The following is a 22,931-nucleotide window of genomic DNA, read 5'->3' as shown; positions in this document are numbered from 1 at the left end:
TTTCTTCTGAACGTTTTCAGTTCCTGACCTTAAGTTTGCCTTCTAGGGGTCTGCATGAGGGTAATAAAGGGTGGTCTTCTGATCTCTAAATGTTGGAGAAAATTCTGGAGTAAGGACCCGAGACCCGGAGTTGGCTTCCCTTGAGGGGTGACTGGCAGGCAGACACGTGGTTTCTTCAGATTGTCCAGTGACTATCTGTTAAAACACACAGAGGTACACACAGACCCACACAAAGGTATGTGGACACACACACACATACACAGCTTCTCAGGACAGTTGCATGTAAACCCAAAGGGAATAAGGGAGCAGTGTCCTTTATGTTGTCATCACTACGTCTCTCCCCATGGATTAGCACGTCACATTAGGATGAGCTGTGCTGGTGTCTTCTCCCTGAACGCCTTCTCCTTTCAAAGCCTGTGCTCTCTGGCTGGGATCTGGAGCCTGGCTCCATTCTGAGCCAGCAGTTTCTATTTGCCCCTCTCCTCCTAGCTGTCAAAGACCTCGCTTCCTTGTTTAAATGATGACCTGTGATCATTCCCTTACGTTCTTAGCCAAGGAGCATCCCCAGCTCCGTGTCTGGTTAGGAGATGCTAGAAGAGCTGCTTCTATCTTCTCTTTGTTTGGGGGGCCCTGGGCCAGGTGATAGTGCACAGTTCCAACATGCCAAGAATTAGGAAAGGCCGGGGCAAACGCTCTTTATGGGCTCCCTGATTTACAACCAAAACAAAACAAACACACAAAAAAAAAAGAAAAGAAAGAAGAGTTGCTGAGAAATGAGAATGGCAGGGAGAACACATTCAGGAGAGGTCCCAGATATTTTGGGGACTGGGTGTTAAGAAGGAGTGGCTTGAAAAAGTGGTCGTAACAAACAAGAAGGAACTTCTGGCTTAGCTTTTTACTGTCCCAGATTTGACCAAAGAAATTGCTGTGGAGATGTGTAATTTCCGTAGCAGGTACTTAAAAACAGAAACAAGCTGTCTTTGCAAACATGGTTAACAACGTGGAGAAGTCTGTGTGTGAAGGGAAAATAAGTAGGAATAGGAAACAGTGAGAAGCTATTCAAAACTTTACTTTGGGGTCTTCCCCACTTCCCAGCACTTGTTTGGAGTTTTATGTAGAAATTAAACTAATACATGAACAAATTGTGTTGTGAGGGAGCAAATCAGTTAAAAGCAGGTTGGGTGGTGTAGCAGAAGCTCCTCAAACAGGAAGATGGGAGCCTGTTTTTATATTTAAGCTCTGCTCTCTACCTTTTATTAATAAAATGTCATTGGTCCAGGTGAATTGGCTCTCGAGAACGCATGGTTTTTGCTTTCATGTAGCTTATAATCTATTTGGATGCGCAAGTCGTATGCGTATGACAAGCTAAATAATTAGATATGGAGCTGAAAGAAAACAATTCTTTTTTTTTTCTTTTTTAGGGTTTAATCTGAAACCCCAAATGCTGTCAAGTGACACACATCTCCATACTTGAGAATTGCAAAATGAAATTATCCTTCAACCCTTCTCACCTAAATATTTCCATTTCTAACTTTCTAGCAACTCAGAATGCTCTGTCTCTATAGAGATAGAGATTTAATTCAGTTACTAAAAGAAACAGAAGTTTTCTAGAAGGCTACCTTATCTTTAAGGGGACAAATAGAAATAAGTATTGTTTAGATCTCTTCTTCCCTTCTAATTTTAGCATATAGCATTGAAGTTGTACATAATGCAATATCAGAATTATATTTAAACTGTTCTTTTGCTGTGGGGTTCTTTTACATCCAGTGTGTAGCTCTGTCATGGCAGCAAACAGGATTTTTGCAATTTATTGAGCTTCCCAATGATTCCATATCTTCACCGATTCTTTGCTACAATCTAATTTAAGATAATTTTATCTAATTTCATTTGTTTAATGTCTAGTTTTAACATAATTTTGCACTTAGGTGGACAAATTACCAATCTGATTTTATCATGTGGAAGGACTAGGGGATATTATTTTGAATATTGCATCTCCTCATGTGTATAATATGGGGCTTGAAATAGATGAGTTCCGAGTTTCCTCTTCATCTGACAATTCTGAGAGTATAATGCGAAGGCACATGTCCTTTGGATTTCAGAGCCCAGGACAAGGCAGCCATGCAGCTGAGTGAGCTGGAAGAGGAAATGGATCAGAGGATTCAGGCAGCAGAACACAGGACACGGAAAGAAGTGAGTTTCTGGGATTGGCTCTTTCATGGAACAAATCTTCATGAGGTACCTTTTCTATACTGGGCACTCCTCTAGGTGTCGGGGCAGGAGAAACAGGTCTGTTTTAGTGGTTGTCTCTTGAGGAACTAGGATAGAGAGAGAAAGCCAGATAATAAACGGGTGATAAATAAAGTAGGTAATTTCAGACAGCAGCGGTGCCGTGAAGACAGTAAAGCAGCGTGTGTCATTCACCGTGGCGGAGTAGAGGCTGCTCTAGGCTGGGGGTCAGAGGTCGCATTGAAGAGGTGACATGAGAGCTGGGGGCTGCAGGAGGCAGAGCCAGCCTGCATTAGAGAAGATGGCTTGACTTGAACACACCACTCTCTCATTGCCAGTGCCCACCACCAACTTTAAATCTAGATTACAGTGGAATTAAAATCCTATCTTTTAACATTGGAATTTTATTATGAAACACACCTTTTCTTCATATTGTAGGAACTCTTTAAAGCTGAAAATTGGATGCGGCCTCAGTGATTTCCACTGAAGAAACAATTTTCTTTTTTCCTTTAAAAATAGCTGTAGGTGATTAATGTTTACTATAAGCAGAAAATAGACATATTTCTTCGAGTAGTTAAAGGTTAGGTTAAACATTCCATTTTTGTCTATTCATTTGTCCCATTAACTCTGAGAGGCAGTAGAATAGATCAGAAATGCCTGAGCATTGACATGTAATAGACCTCAGGTTGACTCCTGGCTCAGTCCTTGCCTAGTTTAGGTGGCACTTGAGAAATAGCCTCACCTCTGAGCCTTTTTTGTCCCATCTTTAAAATGGGATCATGCCATGTTTTGGTTTCCTGGCTGCTAAAACAAATATACAATGGACTCACTTAACAACAGGGTTTAATTGGCTTGTGGTTTCAGAGGCTAGAAGGCTTGCTTCTTCCCCAGGTCGGTATCTTCTGACCAGCAATCTTTGGGGTTCTTTGGCTTTTCCGTCATGTGGCAATGCACATGTCGGCATCTTGTCCTTTCTTTTCCTGGTTCCCTCGAGTTCCATCTTCTGGCCGCTCCCCATGACTTCTCTCCCCATCTGACTGCCACTCTGCTTATAAAGGACAACATAATCTGGATTAAAATTCTCCCTGATTCAGTGGGTCCATGCCTTAACTGAAGCAACATCATGAAGAGCTCCTATTTACAGTGGGTTCACACCCACCAGAACGCAGACCAGAACCAAGAACACGTCCCCACTGTGGTTCACAGTTCAGTTCCCTCCTTCCTCCTGCCTGCTTTAAAGGAGGCTGGAGTGTGATCCTCTGTAGCAGGGGCCTAGCTCCGTGCCCGAGAATGGCCCTTCCCCCATTTCTCTTAACACAAACTCTGCTTTTCATCTCTGTGGTTATATTCTCTGATAATTTCTTTGTGTTTACTGTGGGGCTTAAAATTAACCTCTTAAATCCCTGTCAATCTTGTTTTTCTTTGATACCACCTTCACTTCAATAGGGCACAAAACTATGTTCCTATACTCCTTCATTCCCCCACCTTTATGTAGTTGTCTAAAATTACATATTTTACATTTAGTTCAAAACTACTGATTTGTCCTTAGAGTTTGTGTATTTTTTATCATGCAAGAAGTAAATAGTGGAGTTATAGTTCAAAAATTATTGACTTCTATTTGTATTCCATTGTGTTTGGAGAATGTTCTTTGAGTATATTCAATTTTTTTTTTTTTTTTAATTTCTTGAGGCTTGTTTTATGTCCCAGCTTATGGTCCCTTCTGGAGAAAGATCTGTGATCACTAGAGAAAAATGAGTGTCCTGGTGATTTGGGATGTAAGGTACTATATATGTCTGTTAAAATTCTCTATATCTCTTTCTCCTTTCTTTGTCTCTGTTGGTAGTGTTCCCTTTAGAATCTGAAGTAGGGCAGGTCTTTTATTGGCAGAGTCTCTCAGCATTTGTTTGTGTGTGAGAAATTTAAGCTCTCCCTCAAATTTGAAGGAGAGTTTTGCTGGATAAAGTATTCTTGGTTGGAAATTTTTCTCTCTCAGAATTTTAAATATGTCACGCCACTGCCTTCTCGCCTCCATAGTGGCCACTGAGTAGTCACTACTTAGTCTTATATTGTTTCCTTTGTATGTGGTGAATTGCTTTCTCTTGCTTCTTTCAGAACTTGCTCCTTCTCTTCAGTATTTGAGAGTCTGATCAGAATATGTCTCGGGGTGGGTTTATTTGGATTTATTCTGTTTGGAGTTTGCTGGGCATTTATGCTTTGTGTGTTTATATTGTGTAGAAGGTTGGGGAAGTTTTCCCCAACAATTTCTTTGAATACTCTTTCTAGACCTTTACCCTTCTCTTCCCCTTCTGGAACACCAATGAGTCTTAAGTTTGGACGTTTTATTTTATCTATTGTATCCCTGAGATCCATTGCAATTTTTTCAATTTTTTTCTCCATTCTTTCTTTTGTTCTTTCGTTTTCTGTTCTGTGGATTTCTAGGACACTGAGATGTTGTTCTGCTTCCTCTAGTCTTGTATTGTGAATATCCAGAGTCTTTTTAATTTGGCCAACAGTTTCTTTTATTTCCATAAGATCTTCTATTTTTTTATTTACTCTTGCAATGTCTTCTTTATGCTCTTCTAGGGTCTTCTTTATGGCACTTATATCCTGGGCCATGGTCCTCTTGATGTCCTTTAAATCCTTTGCCATGTTTTTGTTCTTTGATTGTAGTTCTTTAATTAATTTTGTGAGGTACAACGTTTCTTGCGAAATCTTGATTTGTGTGTTTGGAGCTGGATTCTCCATATCGTCTGGTTTTATCATATGCATTAAGATTTTCTGTTGTTTTTGGCCTCTTGGCATTTGTTTTGCTTGATAGGGTTCTTTCAAGTTGTATCAGAAAAAAAGGATATCGATCTAATTTTTCAGAGACACAGTTTGGTGACGTACACTTTCTCTAACTAACCAGCAGATGGGCATATGGCGTCTGTGAGTCACCTATATCCCTGCAGTCAGTTCTCAACCTTTTTTCCACGGTGTGTGGGGAAATGATTCTTGTGGGTTCAGTTGGAGAACTCAGTTTGGGTGTGTTGCTGGAGCCGTCCGCCCTGAATGTGGGGCGTGTGTACGGGTGGCCAGGGAGGAAGGGCAGTTCTCTCTCGCTGTCCCACAAACCACCGGACTTGGCGTAGCGCCCCTGGGTTCTCCGAGCAGATCCCTCCTCCCAGCCGCGATCCTCCCTCAGCCAAGGGGGATGCTGTGCTACGTCATCAGTGTGCGCCGTCCCTCTAGGGAAGCCCTGGGCCGCTGGGCTGTGCCGCAGGGCTCTCAGCTCATTTCAGAATGCAGAATGTGTGAGGCTGTCTTTACTGCAACGCCCTGTGGGCTGAGAGCAGCTGAGGTTTTCTCCACAGAGAGACAGCGAGAGACAGAATATTTCCCCCCAATTCTCCCAAGGTCAGTAGTCACCAAAAGCCTCTGTCTGCTTGTTGAGGATTCGCTGTGTGTATTCAGCAGTTACTATTAAAACCTCACTTGGAGCTGGGCTGAGAAAGTGCACGGCGCGGCTTCCGTGAGGGAGGGGCTCCCGGCTCTAGGTTCTCGGCTCTCAGCGCGGGTCCGCAGTTTTACTTACAGATTTTTTGCTGTGATCTCGGGCATTCCTCCCAATTCATGTCGGTGGATGCTGAGTGTACAGTCACGTTTGTCTCCCCGCTGTTATTCCAGGTTAATTACTGGTTTTTTGTTCATTTATGAATTGTTCTTGGGGAGACTAAGTCTTCCACCTCTTTCTATGCCGCCATCTTCCCAGAATCGGCATCTCTTTTAATTAATTATAGTAATCATTAATTAATTGATGTGCTAAACCATCTCTCACAGTGGGAGTAAAGTCTTAGAGGTGTCACTCTAGGATGATGTATGCATGTAGGTTATGGAAGATGCTGCAATTCTTACACTTTTGTAAGTTTCAATTCCAGAAAATTCCTGAAGTGCTGCACTGGTAAAATTGCTTGGTTTACTTCTTCCGTCCTTTCGCACCTTCCCCGGGTAAGAGACTTGGGCTCAGCATTAGTTGGAGACAAAAGATTTCTCAGCTGTGGGGTTTTGAAGATGGTTATTTTAAGAGGCTCAACTTATTTAAATCAACCCTGTGAATGTGCAACACAGTATTTTTCTTTTTCTAGGAAAAACGGAAAGCTGAAGGAGCTCTTAGTGACCCCAGATGTCAGTGTGAACGAGAAGTAGGAGATCTGCAGGTGACCGTAAAAAAACTCAAAAAGGTAGGTATGTAGAAGCTAGACTTTTAGGAATAGCCTCAGTATTCCAGTGTGTTTACATTATTAATGATTGAAATGTTTGCAATAATATTTAAGTGACATTTGGAATCAGATTTCAGGGTCTAATTAGGCTCCTTGGAAAGACTTTTTTTTTAAAGGGCCCCTAAGTTCCTCTGCTTGTTCCAGGGGCCATGGACTCTTTTGCATATAGCTAATAAATATTTTTGATCCCTTGAACAGTTGTCCATCAAACCCCCATTTGCTTTCCATGGTCTTCGCCAACCAAGTCCCACGTGTCCAGTGACCTGGATGCTCCATGACAGAAGGCACCGTCTTCCGTGGTTACAGTTTTATCCGTACTCCTAGCTCACAGCAAGGTGCATGGTAGGATTTCAGTAACTCCTGAATGAAATGAATACTCCGCTTCCATATAGAAAGTTCCAGCAAGAACTGGTCAGCAAGAGGTGAGAGAAAACTCAGTGATGTATGAACAAAGATGTGATTGAGTTTTGGCCTTTGCTCTCTGTTTGGTTTCTAATGAGCAGGGTCTATTTCGCTCAGTGGTGCGCTGATAAATTTTTAACAAATGGCTCTCGGGGTGTGTGGCAAGCCCCAGTTTGTAGCATTTGCCAATTTCCATGATATAAATATTTCACAATGACTGAGTTCAAGCTCCTAGGTTGACATCACTGAATGCAGAGTCAGGAGGAGATGCTTCGAAGGGTTGTCATCAGCTAGTACACACTGGTTCCAGCACAGCACTGATTTCACTTCTTGCATATGGTTGTCTCCATGGTTAATGGAAAGATCTTCACTAAATCCAAGACAGATAATTAGAAAATAATCATCTCTACAAGTGGTATTATGACCTCGGGGACTTCACATTGCTTCTCTGGCTGTTTACCTGATAAACTTGAATGCCCTTTCCAGTGTTTTAGAGTCAATGAAATTAAGTGAAGTTTAAGTGAATTTTGTAGGCTGTTGTAACTTAGACTTCTGCTGAGATCATTAAGAGTTCTCCCTAGTATCCTTCTTGGAAAATTATTATCGTTGTCAACCTCATACCTACTTTTCACAAGTCATTAAAACATATAGATGGCCTGTTTTGCAGAATCTGAACTGACCTGTTGATGCCAGAGCCACAGATTCTCCTATTCACTGCCCTCACTTATTTCCGTGGCCTCTCAAATCTCTACGCTAAGAAAGCGCTTGCAAGAACATACCCAGAGGCTCTTGCCCTGCTGCAGCATCCAGTGAAGACCAGATAGCACCACACAGTAAAGGGGCCTGAGTGGAGAGTGAGAAGCCAGAGTTCTTGTCTAGACTGTGCCACCTTCTGCCTGTCACACCTGGCTTCATCTTTCCGAGTTTTAGTTTCCATCTAAAATGGGATTTGTAATGACTGTCTTATCTAACCATAGTAATGGGTGTTCTGTTGACTTTCCAGTTTATTAAACTCTTTTTTACAATTAAAAAAATTATCTAATTCTGAAACTGAGAGATGTGCAAATATTCTTTTTTAGGGATGAGAACACTGAGTTCCAGAGAGGCTAAGAAACTTGTTCAAAGGCACGCACACAGCCAGTAAGGGATGGGGGTCATCTTACTGCACAATTTGTGTTTTTCTCACTTCTACCAGACTTTCTGCCTGATGGGGTTGTTAAGGGAGGATTTGTGAGAGTGCATTGAAGACTGTAAAGAACCACATAGAAAAGGTTGCAGATTTTATTATAATTATCATACTGTGTCATTGATTCTAAGAAATTCATGTCTTTCCACAGTTTCTCCTCTCTGAATCAAAATGCAACTTGGAATCAGTGATCCTCGATAGTCATGTGGCAATTGTGACATACTTGTGTGAAGAGCTTCGGTGAATACTATGTGGCAAGACGAAGAAGGCTCCAGCATCAGAGTACTTAGACTTGATGAGACATGAGATTTGTTTTGATGAACACACACATTTTAAATAAATTGACACCCACAAATCCCCACAAATCCCTGGGGATGGAAGATACTCCTAAGAAAAGAATTTTTTGTTCTCCATGTTTTAGATGCTCCTGGACTGCTTTAATCTGGTAATACTTCTAAGTCCACCACCAAGCAAAGCTCATAAATATATTTATATAATATTATGTGTGCATATCCCTTACCTCATGTCATATCTAAATGTTACTTAGTTCAGTCGTTTAGTAAGCATTTCACTGTGAAGGCAGCATAGGTGAATCTGACACTAACTCTGACTCTGAAACACCGAGACTACAGCACAGAACGGAAAACACACACACAAACGACTCTAATACGAGATAGAAAGTGTCAGATGCAGATAAAGTGCTAGGAGAGTGGAAAGATCCAGACGCATTTGCAGCCTAACTGAACAAGCAAGGACTGGCTGCTTTATGGCTGTATGGTTTCCCAAAAGAACTTTTCAGTTGTGTCAAAGAAAACTCATTTAACAAATTACGTAAAACAAAAACTCCCATCTTCCTAGATTATACATGGTTTAATGATTTCTAAAGTTGTATAAAATTGAAAATTAAAGGCTTCTAGAATTCCCATTTCGATGATATTCAGAGATATTCCTAGATTTAATCAGATAATTTCAAGGGAGGTTTGTAAACATACTTTTATTTTTCTTTTCAGCTAGAAGAACAATCAAAACACATAAGTCAAAAAGAAGATGTGGCTGCATTAAAAAAAAATTTATGACTTATCAATGGTAAGAATCCCCTTTCAGTGACAGAGAGACATTTCCTTCTAGACCAGTATTTTGTAAACACAATCACACTATTATTTCCATGTTCTGGGAATGGAGGCTGAAGAGAAATTAACACTATAGTCAGAGAAAGTCTTTAGTATTCCTTTGAGCAAAGTATTATTTATGCAGCGTTTTTCCCTTCAACTATACCCATACCTCCAATTGCTTTTTTTTTTTTAAATCAAAGCAATAATGACGTGGAAAAAAATAAAATTGTAGAACATGTTTGTGATGAAAAACAACACTTCCATCACTAGTCTACTTTCCAGATAGCCATTTCCAGCCATTTGTGATTGTAGATCTGGTGATTACTTTGAAAAGACTAAGTCACATGAACTCATCTTTATTTATGATTTATTAATTTTAGTTATCTATGACTTCTTCTTGTGAAGGATGAATATATACTTTGCTATCTCCACCTCCCAAATTTTGATGCATATATACCTAGTTTTAGTTTTCCTGCTGGCTGTTCTTAAACTTTACTTAGTTAACCCTATGTTCTTGTAACATTACTCTCACCTGAATCTCTGGCTCTGTAGGAAGGAATGTTTTCACTCTGCCCTTCCTCCAACTTTCTTCCTTCTGTCCCTTTCCCCTCTTCTATCAATCATATCTTTATCTTTCGTAACATTCCTGTCTTTTCCCAAAAGGCATGTTCTTTAATGCAGTCTTATGAAGGGAGACATTAAACTTTTGAATGAGTGTTTCCATGGAGATGTAGACCCTGCCCATTCAGGGCGGCTCTTAATTAAATCACTGGAGTCCTATAAGATAGCTCACAGACAGAAGGAGCTCAGTGCAGCTGAGGGAGACATTTAGAGAAAGCCATTTTAAACCAGAACCCAGGGAGCCAAGGACCAGCAGATGCCAGCCACGTCCCTTCCGAGCTGACAGAGGTGTTCTGGACACTATCAGCCATTCTTCAGTGAAGATATTCTCTTGTTGATGCCTTAGTTTGGATACTTTTATGGCCTTAGATCTGTAAAGTTGTAAGTTTATAAACCTCCTTTATAAAAGCCAATCCATTTCTGGTATTTTGCATAACAGTAGCACTAGCAAACTGGAACGGATAGGGACACATTTAGGACCTGGTGCATAGAAAGCACTCTGTAAGAGTTGGCCGTTATCGTTTGTTTATAATACTCATAAACTTTTCTTTATTCCAAAGAACATGGATTATTCATGGGACATTAAACTGATGTTATTAATTTGAGGAAAGGTGGATATTTCTTCTTTTAAGAAGTGTATTTTTAAAAGGAAAGCAAAAAGTGTTCCTCAGTTTGAGTAAACCCATTTTGAGGAATTTTGGACTTTCGTGATTATGACAGGGAGGGCTTATTTCCTCGATGGTGCTCATCTAATCATTCACTGGAACCCAATGCGGTATCCAAATTTCAGTATGTAGGGATATGTCCATGAAAATTAAAGTACCTCTAATTTTTCTGTTACTGATTTGAAAACACAGAAAATATTCATTTCAAAGATGGGAATAGAAATGAGAGTTTTGTGTATATAAAATGTTAACATTCAAAGACATAGGCTTCTTACCAGATGCATGTGGTCTCCATATTACGGAAACATGTAGAATTCTTTCAGGGAAAGAAACAAAGAAACAAACACCACCTGCTGTTCTACATACTCCATGGGATTATGGGTTGAAGTATGTGTCCCTCCAACCCCCAAATAAAGGCTTGTTCAAGTCCTAACCTCCAGTCCTGTGAATGTGACCTTGTTTGAAACCAGGGTCTATGAAACATGTTCTCAGTTAAGACGAGGCCCTGTCCAGTATGACTGATGTCCTAAGAACGGGAGAGGACACATAGAGGCTCGGGAGAAAGCCGAGACAGTGAGGCAGAGATGGAAGCCAAGGATTGCTGGCAAACCAGAGGCTCTTTAGGAAGAGGCACGATTTTGTATTTGGAGCCCTCAGAGCTGTGAGACAATATATTTCAGTTATAAGTCAGAGATTTGGTACTTTGTAACAGCAGCCTTAAGCAAATTTGTCCTTTGTTACAGGAGTCTTAAACAAACTAAGACACAACGAAATATCTAGAATAAGTAAATGAATAGAGACAGTAGATGAGAGAGGTTTGGGGAGGAAGGAATGGGGAATTACTGCTTAATGGGCTCAGAGTTTCTGCTTGGGGTTATGGAAACATTTTGGTAATGGATAGTGGTGATGGTGACAGAATATAAAAGTAATTAATGCCACTGAATTGTACACTTAAAAATGGTTAAAATGGCAAATTTTATTTTGTATATCTATTATCTCAAAAAAATTTTAAAACGAGTTACTTTCCCTTCATTATTATTAAATACATGTCAAAATTATAACACTGATAATTATCTTGATTCATCTACTCTTGTCATTTCTCTCAGCATCTCAAAATGAAACTCTGACATCTTTATCCCTTTGTTTCTGACATCTTTATTTTTTTGCTTGCTTTGTGTGGTCTGGAAATTTTAGTAGATGTGTTCACTGTGAGTATTTGTTTTATGAAGTTCCCTTTACATTCGAGACTGTGAGGGGCAAGGGGAGAAGTAAGTAAAGAGGAGTGGGGGTAATTTAATGTCAAGGGCCATGGCAAATTTAAGGGTTGAATCCTTTTTGAAAACTATTTGTAGAAAAGCACTTTTAACTTCCTATTCTAATATCTTTTTCTTCCTCTTCCTCGTTTCCAGAGTTTGTTTGTTGGCTAATTATTGTCACATTAGTTTGGAATGTGTGAAACTCAGTTTCTGTGAGAACGTCAACCTGGATGTGGTTAAAAAGCTGTGCAAAAACTGCAGACGGTAAGAGAACTTTGACTTTGCCTGCTTGTATCTCTTTCAGTCTTAAATGTCATCAAAAAATGAAGAGGAAACCTGATGTTAGCTATGCAAATACTGTATTTCTTTGTAAGTCCTCATTGTTGTTTCTGTTTTATTGACACGGAGTTGTAACAGTCACTAAGTATTTCCCAGGAAACATCTTCTGATAAGTCCAGTTAAGGCTAAGACAAGTTTTCATGACCTTTCAAATAACAGAAAATATGTTTCTTTTTACTTTGGAATTCTTAAAATAATCAAAGAAATAATATTTGAAAACAAAATGAAATACCTTTTTGTCAGGGCGACCTCTGTCCTTGGAATACCATTTACTAAGATGATACAACAAGCTGGGGAAGAAACACCGTTTCATAGGTTCCATCCTTCAAGAATTATTTAATTGGTCTTAGTCTACGCTGTGAAATCTGAACTTCTTGAGTGAAATTTGAAATTTAAAAAAAAATTAATCTTTCATAAAATGGGAGATTCATAGTGCAGGTACGTCTGTATGGAGCACTAGACCTTTTTAGATTTAAAACAAACAAAATAATGGAACAGTTTGAGGAAGTTTGGTTTGCCAGTTTTGAATATCTAAAAATGTAATGAAGAATTTGTTTATCACTGGAAAAGATGAATTCAGAGCTTTAATTATGAATAATGAATATAATATATGTGAATTATATAGATAATATATATGAATGATAGAGATAATACAATATATAACTATAATAATGAATAATTTGATAATGAAATCCATATCATTTTTGAAGCATCATCTCTGAAGTTTTGGCATTCTCAACAAATGTGTCGAGAAGCAAAGATTTCGTCTTCCACTATTTTTTTGCATGGTGCAAATATGACCTCTTGCCTTTTTTTTTTTCTTTAAAGCTAGGTTTCATTACATTCATCAGTTTTCTACAACATTAAAGTCTTGCAAATTAATGAATACATGTAACATCATTAAAAATCCTGATTCTGTATTTTCAATTGCTATATTAGTGAAAAAATTAGAGTCCGAGCCCACTGCTAAGCTGAGACTCTAGGGTATTGGTGAAAAGGTCCTTATTTGTTTATCTCCTTTGAACGCTGAATTATCCTTTCTGGTAGAATAAGAATAGTTTTAGAATTTTATGGATCTCATTCTGACTCTTGTACTTCTGGGAACAGGTGCTTTTATCTTTTTTAGCCTTCAAAAATAGATTAATATTTAACATCTCATATTGTAGAATTGGTTACTACTTTCATTCTACAAAGAAATGCACATTTCTCCATTCTTTTGGATGAATATAAATGTATGTCTGATCTAAAAATGCACAGAGAGCATTTCCTGGAGCTAAAAGTAATTTTCAAGTGTTTGAAATAAAATTTGTAGGCTTCCCTAGGAAGAAATCCATTTATGGTCTTAGAACACTTTTTGTCTGTTGTTTAAATATAAGCTTTGGTAAAAGGTGAGTGTCCTAAGCAGCTCAAAGATAATTAGGAAATTAAGAACAAGGAAATATTGACATGTTTATCATTCTGATATTACCAAAATTAAAATGGACATTAGTACATGATAGTTGTTTCTAATTATTTATAATTTATCTCCTGCCTGCTTTCAAAAAGGCATTGAGACTTTTTACAGTTAAACACACACATACAGTGGAGCAATTCAAAATTATACTAAAAAAGTGTTAGATCAGAAACCATTTAGAGAAAGAGTTAAAATTGAATTGAAAGCAAGCTGACTACTGCATTTATATGCTAAATTTAAGTGGGAATTTCCTGGTAAGGAAGGTAAATGGGAAACACAAAGGATGACCTAGGCCTTTTTGCCTTCTGAAATGTGGTGTGTCCATTTTTCCTACGAGGCAAAAGTAATACATTCCAAGGAGAACTTATCATAGGATCCTCCTAGAATGTGATAAAAAAAAAATAACTTAGCCTTCAGACAAAATTGCACAAAATTCTGTGGATGCTGGTAGACAGAATTTTCCTCTTAAAACAATGTTAAATTAATGAGCATTAATACAGTTTCCACAGTTTGCCTTCATGCTTTATGATGGCTTCACTTCTTTCCCTGAAAGTTGAATTCTTATGATTTTTTAAGTTTACAGGATTTTTAGAGTCACTGAGAGTAGAGGACCAATTTGAAAATGAGGTTCTTTGCCAATGCACAAAATTAATTTGTGCCATGAAAACAAGTGAAACGTGCCTTTCCTCACTTCTCCCTTTAGATTAGGGATTGGCAAATGTTTTGTGTAAAGGGCCATTTTAAGCTCTTTGGATCACTTGGTCTCTTGTTGAAGTACTCAACTCTGCTTTTGTTACTTGAAAGCAAATTGTTCTGACTGTATTCCAATAAAACTTTATTTACACATACTGAACTTTGAATTTTATATACTTTTCACATGTCCTTAAGTAATTTTTTATTTATTTTTCAACTGTATTTATAAATGTAAAAATCATTTTTGCCTGAAGGGACTTATAAAAAAAAACCCGGTGGACTGTATTTGCCAACCTGTGCTTTAGACTCTCCCTCACAGAAGGGCCTAACACCCTTTCCTCTGGAATGTAGCTGGTCTGTAGCTTTAGATAGTCTCAGTATTTTCTCACTCAACAGACACTCACATGTAACAACTTAAAAAATAGACTTGTTATTCTTGAGTGTGATGCTATTTTTCTTCACAGAACGTAAAATACTAGTCAAGGTTATTTTAAAGAATTTTGAGAGGAGGCGGGGCAAGATGGCGGACTGGTGAGCTGTATGTTTTAGTTACTCCTCCAGGAAAGTAGGTAGAAAGCCAGGAACTGCATGGACTGGACACCACAGAGCAATCTGACTTTGGGGATACTTCATACAACACTCCTCAAAATGTGGAACTGCTGAGATCAGCGAAATCTGTAAGTTTTTGCAGCCAGGGGACCCGCACCCCTCCCTGCCAGGCTCAGTCCCGTGGGAGGAGGGACTGTCAGCTCTGGGAAGGAGAAGGGAGAACTGCAGTGGCAGCCCTTATTGGAAACTCATTCTACTGATCCAAACTCCAACCATAGATAGACTGAGACCAGACACCAGAGAATCTGAGAGCAGCCAGCCCAGCAGAGAGGAGACAGACATAGAGAAAAACAGCACGAAAAACTCCAAAATAAAAGCGGAGGATTTTTAGAGTTCTGGTGAACATGGAAAGGGGAAGGGCAGAGCTCAGGCCCTGAGGCTCATATGGAAATCCCGAAGAAAAGCTGATCTCTCTACCCTGTGGACCTTTCCTTAATGGCCCTAATTGCTTTGTCTCTTAGCATTTGAATAACCCATTAGATCTGTGAGGAGGACCCTTTTTTTTTTTTTAATCCTTTTTTCTTTTTCTAAAACAATTACTCTAAGAAGCCCAATACACAAAGCTTCAAAGACTTGCAATTTGGGCATATCAAGACAAGAGCAGAACTAAGAGAGCTCTGAGACAAAAGGCAATAATCCAGTGGCTGAGAAAATTCACTAAACACCACAACTTCCCAAGAAAAGGGGGGTGTCCGCTCACAGCCATCATCCTGGTGGACAGGAAACACTCCTGCCCATCGCCAGCCCCATAGCCCAGAGCTGCCCCACACAACCCAGTGTGACGGAAGTGCTTCAGATAACAGGCACATACCACAAAACTGGTCGTGGACATTAGCCTTCCCTGTAACCTCAGCTGATTGTCACAGAGTTGGGAAGGTGAAGCAGTGTGAATTAACAAAGCCCCATTCAGCTATCATTTCAGCAGACTGGGAGCCTCCCTACACAGCCCAGCAGCCCAGAACCGCCCTGGGGGGACGGCACTCACCTGTGACATAGCACAGTCATCCCTCAACAGAGGACCAGGGGTGCACGGCCTGGAAGAGGGACCCACTCGCAAGTCTCAGGAGCCATATGCCAATACCAAGGACTTGTGGGTCAGTGGCAGAGACAAACTGTGGCAGGAGTGAACTGAAGGATTAGACTATTGCAGCAGCTTTAAAACTCCAGGATCACCAGGGAGATTTGATTGTTAGATCCACCACCCCTCCCTGACTGCCCAGAAACACGCCTCATATACAGGGCGGGCAACACCAACTACACACGCAAGCTTGGTACACCAATTGGGCCCCACAAGACTCACTCCCCCACTCACCACAAAGGCAAAGCAGAGGAGAAGTGGCTTGTGGAGAACAGGTGGCTCGTGGACGCCACCTGCTGGTTAGTTAGAGAAAGTGTACTCCACGAAGCTGTAGAACTGATAAATTAGAGATAAGGACTTCAATTGGTCTACACATCCTAAAAGAACCCTATCAAGTACAGCAAATGCCAAGAGGCCAAAAACAACAGAAAATTATAAAGCATATGAAAAAACCAGACGTTATGTATAACCCAAGCCCAAGCACCCAAATCAAAAGATCAGAAGAGACACAGCACCTAGAGCAGCTACTCAAAGAACTAAAGATGAACAATGAGACCGTAGTACGGGATACAAAGGATATCAAGAAAACCCTAGAAGAGCATAAAGAAGACATTGCAAGACTAAATAAAAAAATAGATGATCTTATGGAAATTAAAGAAACTGTTGACCAAATTAAAAAGATTCTGGACACTCATAGTACAAGACTAGAGGAAGTTGAACAATGAACCAGTGACCTGGAAGATGACAGAATGGAAAATGAAAGCATAAAAGAAAGGATGGGGAAAAAAATTGAAAAAATCGAAACAGACCTCAGAGATATGATAGATAATATAAAACGTCCTAATATAAGACTCATTGGTGTTCCAGAAGGGGTAGAAAAGGGTAAAGGTCTAGGAAGAGTATTCAAAGAAATTGTTCGGGAAAACTTCCCAAATCTTCTAAACAACATAAATACACAAATCATAAATGCTCAGCGAACTCCAAATAGAATAAATCCAAATAAACCCACTCCGAGACATATTCTGATCACACTGTCAAACACAGAAGAGCAGGAGCAAGTTCTGAAAGCAGCAAGAGAAAAGCAATTCAGCACACACAATTGAAACAGCATAAGACTAAGTAGTGACTACTCAGCAGCCACCATGGAGGCGAGAAGGCAGTAGCATGATATATTTAAAATTCTGAGTGAGAAAAATTTCCAACCAAGAATACTTTATCCAGCAAAGCTCTCCTTCAAATTTGAGGGAGTCCTTAAATTTTTTCACAGACAAACAAATGCTGACAGAATTTCCTAACAAGAGACCTGCCCTACTGGAGATACTAAAAGGAGCCCTACAGACAGAGAAACAAAGAAAGGACAGAGAGACTTGGAGAAAGGTTCAGTACTAAAGAGATTCGGTATGGGTACAATAAAGGATATTAATAGAGAGAGGGGAAAAATGTATATGACAAACATTAACCAAAGGATAAGATGGCTGATTCAAGAAATGCCTTCATGGTTATAATGTTGAATGTAAAGGGATTAAACTCACCAATTAAAAGATATAGATTTGCAGAATGGATCAAAGAAAAATGAACCATCAATATGTTGCATACAACAGACTCATCTTAGACACAGGGACACAAAGAAATTGAAAGTGAAAGGATGGAAAAAATATTTCATGCAAGCTACAGCCAAAAGAAAGCAGGTGTAGCAATATTAATCTCAGATAAAATAGACTTTAAATGCAGGGATGTTTTGAGAGACAAAGAAGGCCACTACATACTAATAAAAGGGGCAATTCAACAAGAAGAAATAACAATCATAAATGTCTATGCACCCAATCAAGGTGCCACAAAATACATGAGAGAAACACTGGCAAAACTAAAGGAAGCAATTGATGTTTCCGCAATAATTGTGGGAGACTTCAACACATCACTCTCTCTCCTATGGATAGATCAACCAGACAGAAGACCAATAAGGAAATTGAAAACCTAAACAATCTGAGAAATGAATTAGATTTAACAGACATATACAGAACATTACATCCCAAATCACCAGGTTACACATACTTTTCTAGTTCTCACGGAACTTTCTCCAGAATAAATCATATGCTGGGATATAAAACAAGCCTCAATAAATTTAAAAAGATTGAAATTATTCAAAGCACATTCTCTGACCACAATGGAATACAATTAGAAGTCAATAGCCATCAGAGACTTAGAAAATTCACAAATACCTGGAGGTTAAACAACACACTCCTAAACAATCAGTGGGTTAAAGAAGAAATAGCAAGAGAAATTGCTAAATATATAGAGACGAATGAAAATGAGAACACAACATACCAAAACCTATGGGATGCAGCAAAAGCAGTGCTGAGGGGGAAATTTATAGCACTAAATGCATATATTAAAAAGGAAGAAAGAGCCAAAATCGAAGAACTAATGGATCAACTGAAGAAGCTAGAAAATGAACAGCAAACCAATCCTAAACCAAGTAGGAGAAAAGAAATAACAAGGATTAAAGCAGAAATAAATGACATAGAGAACAAAAAAACAATAGAGAGGATAAATATCACCAAAAGTTGGTTCTTTGAGAAGATCAACAAGATTGACAAGCCCCTAGCTAGACTGACAAAATCAAAAAGAAGACCCATATAAACAAAATAATGAATGAAAAAGGTGACATAACTGCACATCCTGAAGAAATTAAAAAAATTATAAGAGGATACTATGAACAACTGTATGGCAACAAACTGGATAATGTAGAGGAAATGGACAATTTCCTGGAAACATATGAACAACCTAGACTGACCAGAGAAGAAATAGAAGACCTCAACCAACCCATCACAAGCAAAGAGATCCAATCAGTCATCAAAAATCTTCCCACAAATAAATGCCCAGGGCCAGATGGCTTCACAGGGGAATTCTACCAAACTTTCCAGAAAGAACTGACACCAATCTTACTCAAACTCTTTCAAAACATTGAAGAAATATGAAAAACCCACAGCCAGCATAGTACTCAATGGTGAGAGACTGAAAGCCTTCCCTCTAAGATCAGGAACAAGACAAGGATGCCCGCTGTCACCACTGTTATACAACAGTGTGCTGGAAGTGCTAGCCAGGGCAATCTGGCAAGACAAAGAAATAAAAGGCATCCAAATTGGAAAAGAAGAAGTAAAACTGTCATTGTTTGCAGATGATATGATCTTATATCTGGAAAACCCTGAGAAATCGACGATACAGCTACTAGAGCTAATAAACAAATTTAGCAAAGTAGCGGGATAGAAGATTAATGCACATAAGTCAGTCATGTTTCTATATGCTAGAAATGAACAAACTGAAGATACACTCAAGAGAAAGATACCATTTTCAATAGGAACTAAAAAAATCAAGTACCTAGGAATAAACTTAACCAAAGATGTAAAAGACCTATACAAAGAAAACTACATAACTCTACTAAAAGAAATAGAAGGGGACCTTAAAAGATGGAATGGGAGGACTTACACTCCCTGACTTTGAAGCTTATTATAAAGCCACAGTTGTCAAAACAGCATGGTACTGGCACAAAGATAGACATATAGATCAATGGAATCGAATTGAGAATTCAGAGATAGACCCTCAGATCTATGGCCGACTAATCTTTGATAAGGCCCCCAAAGTCACTGAACTGAGTCATAATGGTCTTTTCAACAAATGGGGCTGGGAGAGTTGGATATCCATTTCCAAAAGAATGAAAGAGGACCCCTACCTCACACCCTACACAAAAATTAACTCAAAATGGACCAACGATCTCAATATAAAAGAAAGTACCATAAACTCCTAGAAGATAATGTAGGAAAACATCTTCAAGACCTTGTATTAGGCGGCCACTTCCTAGACTTTACACCCAAAGCACAAGCAAGAAAAGGAAAAATAGATAAATGGGAACTCCTCAAGCTTAGAAGTTTCTGCACCTCAAAGGAATTTCTCAAAAAGGTAAAGAGGCAGCCAACTCAATGGGAAAAAATTTTTGGAAACCTATATCTGACAAAAGACTGATATCTTGCATATATAAAGAAATGCTACAACTCAATGACAATAGTACAGACAGCCCAATTATAAAATGGGCAAAAGATATGAAAAGACAGTTCTCTGAAGAGGAAATACAAATGGCCAAGAAACACATGAAAAAATGTTCAGCTTCACTAGCTATTAGAGAGATGCAAATTAAAACCACAATGAGATACCATCTAACACCTATTAGAGTGGCTCCCATTAAACAAATAGGAAACTACAAATGCTGGAGGGGATGTGGAGAAATTGGAACTCTTATTCACTGTTGGTGGGACTGTATAATGGTTCAGCCACTCTGGAAGTCAGTCTGGCAGTTCCTTAGAAAACTAGAAATAGAGATACCATTCGATCCAGCGATTGCACTTCTCGGTATATACCCGGAAGATCGGAAAGCAGTGACACGAACAGATATCTGCACACCAGTGTTCATAGCAGCATTATTCACAACTGCCAAGAGATGGAAACAACCCAGATGTCCTTCAACAGATGAGTGGATAAATAAAATGTGGTATATACATAGAATGGAATACTACACGGCAGTAAGAAGGAACGACCTTGTGAAACATGTGACAACATGGATGAACCTTGAAGACATAATGCTGAGCGAAATAAGCCAGGCACAGAAAGAGAAATATTATATGCTACCACTAATGTGAACTTTGAAAAATGTAAAACGAATGGTTTATAATGTAGAATGTAGGGGAACTAGCAATAGAGAGCAATTAAGGAAGGGGGAACAGTAATCCAAGAAGAACAGATATGCTATTTAACGTTCTGGTGGATGCCCAGGAATGACTATGGTCTGTTAATTTCTGATGGATATAGTAGGAGCAAGTTCACAGAAATGTTGCTATATTATGTAACTTTCTTGGGTTAAAGTAGGAACAGGTTGGAAGTAAAGCAGTTATCTTAGGTTAGTTGTCTTTTTCTTACTCCCTTGTTATGGTCTCTTTGAAATGTTCTTTTATTGTATGTTTTTTTTCTTTGTTTTTTTTTTTAATTTTTTTTTTACGTAGAGTGGATTTAAAAAGGAGAAAAAGGTTTAAAAAAAAAAAAAAACAAGGAAAAAAATATGTAGAGTCCCCTTGAGGAGCCTGTGGAGAATGCAGGGGTATTGGCCTACCCCACCTCGATGTTTGCTAACATGACCACAGATATAGGGGACTGGTGGTTTGATGGGTTGAGCCCTCTACCATAGGTTTTACCCTTGGGAAGATGGTTGCTGCAAAGGAAAGGCTAGGCCTCCCTATAATTGTGCCTAAGAGCCTCCTCCCGAATGCCACTTTGTTGCTCAGATGTGGCCCTCTCTGTCTAGCTTAGCCAACTTGAAAGGTGAAATCACTGCCCTCCCCCCATGTGGGATCAGACACCCAGGGGAGTGAATCTCCCTGGCAACGTGGAATTTGACTCCCGGGGAGGAATGTAGACCCGGCATCGTGGGATGGAGAACATCTTCTTGACCAAAAGGGGGATGTCAAAGGAAATGAAATAAGCTTCAGTAGCAGAGAGATTCCAAAAGGAGCCGAGAGGTCACTCTGGTGGGCACTCTTACGCACAATTTAGACAACCCTTTTTAGGTTCTAAAGAATTGGGGTAGCTGGTGGTGGATACCTGAAAGTATCAAACTACAACCCAGAACCCATGAATCTCGAAGACAATTGTATAAAAATGTAGCTTATGAGGGGTGACAATGGGATTGGGAAAACCATAAGGACCACACTCCCCTTTGTCTAGTTTATGGATGGATGAGTAGAAAAATAGGGGAAGGAAACAAACAAACAAACAGACAAAGGTACCCAGTGTTCTTTTTTATTTCAATTGCTCTTTTTCACTTTAATTATTATTCTTATTATTTTTGTGTGTGTGCTAATGAAGGTGTCAGGGATTGATTTATGTGATGAATGTACAACTATGTAATGGTACTGTGAACAATCGAATGTACGATTTGTTTTGTATGACTGCGTGGTATGTGAATATATCTCAATAAAATGAAAAGAAAAAAAAAGAATTTTGATGCTTTTATCATGCCTAGAATCTAAAATCACCTGTATCCATACCACATAATCTGTGGGCTTTTCTTTTTTTTTTAGATTGAAGATTCTCCATCTCTATGGTTGTGCCATCACACATTACCTGAGGAAAATACAAGAAACTTACAAAGCAGTCAAAGTACTTCATGAAATTTCTGCCCCTACTTGCTAATATTTCTAGGAAAATAGAATTGCTACTGACAAAGGGTTTGAACCTACACTTAGTTAAATATGCCCAGAAATTTCCTCATTTAAGTGAGGTATGAATTTTTTATTTAGACAGAGATAATCAAGAAATAATTGCATGTTAAATTTTGACATCATATTGACACATTTTCGTTATGCCAAACACCCACCCCTCCCCCCCGGAAAAAAAATAAAGTAAAAAAGTATAAAATTTTAAGTCTTGATTTTGTTTTTTTTCTTTTTTGCTTGTCTGCATTACATATTTGTCATGTATTTAAACTGCTGCCTGAGATTATGAATCGGCTCACTGGATGTACTTTTCTTTAGTCACATAAATGTATTATGAGGGAAGAATAAGTCAGGGAACTCTGGATGAAATATTTCCTCTTTTATACTCTGAATAATTGTATGTACAGTGATTTTATATGTATAGCAGCAATATCTCAATTACAGCAATATCTCAAGTGAAATGTGAGGTTGATTGCTGCTGGACTGTGCCAGGGTATTGCAGTGGCTTGAGGTAGCCCACATATCCCACAGTGTGCTCACCTGAACTTCAGACACTACCACACCCTCCCACCTGAATCTTCTCAGAGAGTATTTCATGCCAAAGAAGTGGCTGTGCACTTAGGCTGGGTTTCCCAGACACTGAGAGGGGGATTCAAGTGAATGTAGAAGGTTAGAACTGCCAAGGGAGGGAGGACAAGCAATAGTGTGACATTGACATCAGACAATATTACCCAGAGGGTGACTCGTCTCCGTCCACTGGGGAGTTAAGAAG

General features: G+C 39.1%; 1 long non-coding RNA gene across 7 annotated transcripts; it reads left to right on the top strand.

The window, feature by feature from the left end:
* The first annotated feature begins 19 nt into the window (after nt 1-19).
* Nucleotides 20-22,352, top strand: LOC119545495. Of its 7 annotated transcripts, XR_005219096.1 has the most exons (9): nt 20-235; nt 2,100-2,190; nt 6,351-6,446; nt 6,684-6,907; nt 7,967-8,027; nt 8,225-8,518; nt 9,084-9,159; nt 11,881-11,991; nt 22,025-22,352. It is a non-coding gene; the product is annotated as an uncharacterized LOC119545495 (long non-coding RNA). The 7 variants fall into 7 exon arrangements; XR_005219095.1 differs by lacking the exon at nt 7,967-8,027 and having other exon boundaries at nt 20-187; nt 22,025-22,351; XR_005219099.1 differs by lacking the exon at nt 7,967-8,027 and having other exon boundaries at nt 6,351-6,422; nt 22,025-22,351.
* The last annotated feature ends 579 nt before the right edge of the window (nt 22,353-22,931 follow it).

The sequence above is a fragment of the Choloepus didactylus genome, chromosome 10 (assembly GCF_015220235.1).
Source record: "Choloepus didactylus isolate mChoDid1 chromosome 10, mChoDid1.pri, whole genome shotgun sequence".
In the NCBI taxonomy this organism is placed as follows: Eukaryota; Metazoa; Chordata; class Mammalia; order Pilosa; family Megalonychidae; genus Choloepus; species Choloepus didactylus.
This window is presented reverse-complemented; position numbering and strand designations above follow the sequence as displayed.